The sequence below is a fragment of the Austrofundulus limnaeus genome, unplaced genomic scaffold, assembly GCF_001266775.1.
Source record: "Austrofundulus limnaeus strain Quisiro unplaced genomic scaffold, Austrofundulus_limnaeus-1.0 Scaffold13, whole genome shotgun sequence".
Classification (NCBI taxonomy): domain Eukaryota; kingdom Metazoa; phylum Chordata; class Actinopteri; order Cyprinodontiformes; family Rivulidae; genus Austrofundulus; species Austrofundulus limnaeus.
This window is the reverse complement of record NW_013952415.1, coordinates 1,553,235-1,554,252: the sequence shown is the minus strand read 5'-3', so window position 1 is coordinate 1,554,252 and position 1,018 is coordinate 1,553,235. Positions and strand designations below refer to the sequence as shown.

The window sequence follows — 1,018 nt, the reverse complement described above, 5'->3', positions numbered from 1 at the left end:
ATTTCAAAAAGTACACAAAAGTTACATTTCATTCCTGTCCAAAGTAAGGAAAATAGTAATTCTTTATGAAAAAGTTCAACATTATTTGCTTTATTTTGAAGCAGACGTCTACAGAAGTGAAGCTGCTCAAAGATTCACCTTACATTTAAATATAAGAAAGCACTAAAGCATCCCAAAAAGCATCTTTTCACAGCTGCTCCACAAATACACCTGCATCATGCACATGTCTGTAAATTAGTACAAGTTAGTTAACTACTGCATCCCTTTCTCATTATAACATCTCCAGGCACTAAATAAACTCTTGAAATTTATTTCTAGCTAATTAGTGAAGAATGCTCATAAAAACATTGAAGGGGCATAGAGCAAAATTCTGACAGATTTGATACTTCAGTGAAAAGCCACCCAAGAGAAAACTTTTTACTAATTTCTATTCCATTGCTCTGCCACTGATTTATCTGGCATCTAAAATGCAATTTATTTTGCAAACTTACTCGATTAGCCTTAGAAAAATGTATTCTAATAAATTTTGCTGCAAAGCTCTGTGCTAACATATTTGGAGTTCCCGTGGTAATTCATTTCTCAGACAGTTTGTTCATCAACCGCGGAAATGTCAACCTGAAAAACAACATTTTTCAGAAGGTAAACAAATCCCTGTTTGTTCACAAAACAGTCATTTTAAAAGTTATCTAAAAAAAATAAAAGTTAAAAGAAGTCAACCTTGGTGCAGTGATTTTAGGTTTTAGTAAAAACTCTTTTGAGACTCTGCTGTCGATGGGGCAACAGACTTTAAAAGTTGTTGAATTAATTTAATCTGTGATTTTTTTTAAATTCTCATTGTTATTTTTTTTAAATTCTTGGTTTTGAATAACTCACCCAGGTTCAATAGCCTGAGACTTTTCAGTGGCTGAATCTTGCTTTTATAAGCGTCTCAACAGTCTGGAGCCAGACTCATTAGCAGGAAAAGACACAAACTTTTTCACACTATGTTTACCCCCTCCTCCAGGGGTGTGTGTATATA

The 1,018-nt window shown here is 33.6% G+C and overlaps 1 protein-coding gene and 1 long non-coding RNA gene across 2 annotated transcripts in view; one reads left to right on the top strand and one right to left on the bottom strand.

The window, feature by feature from the left end:
* Positions 1–1,018, bottom strand: part of si:dkey-112m2.1 (transmembrane protein 132C) — a gene marked incomplete at its 3' end in the record, with an annotated part of 152,621 nt that overhangs the window by 7,933 nt on the left and 143,670 nt on the right.
* The window catches only part of LOC106513550 (uncharacterized), a 17,767-nt gene that overhangs the window by 10,706 nt on the left and 6,043 nt on the right, over positions 1–1,018 (top strand). The gene's annotated exons all lie outside the window — the stretch shown is intronic.